We start from the raw sequence: 236 nt of genomic DNA on the forward strand, positions 1-236 counted from the left end.
CCGGCTGATCCACCCGCGTGACCCGCCGGGGTCACCTTGGGGTGTATGTACACCCCGAGCTGTCACGGGCGAGCGGCCCCTCTCTATAATTCTATAAAAAAAATATAAAATGAAGTTAAAAAGAATATTAAAATAATTTAAATGTTATTTTATTTGTTTTCTTTCTTTATTTTCTCTGCTTTTCACGCGCGAGCTCCCCCCGGTGTGCTGATCCTGCGGCCCCACAGCTGCCTATA

This window comes from Eimeria mitis, genomic scaffold (genome assembly GCF_000499745.2).
Source record: "Eimeria mitis Houghton genomic scaffold, Emh_scaff1626, whole genome shotgun sequence".
In the NCBI taxonomy this organism is placed as follows: domain Eukaryota; phylum Apicomplexa; class Conoidasida; order Eucoccidiorida; family Eimeriidae; genus Eimeria; species Eimeria mitis.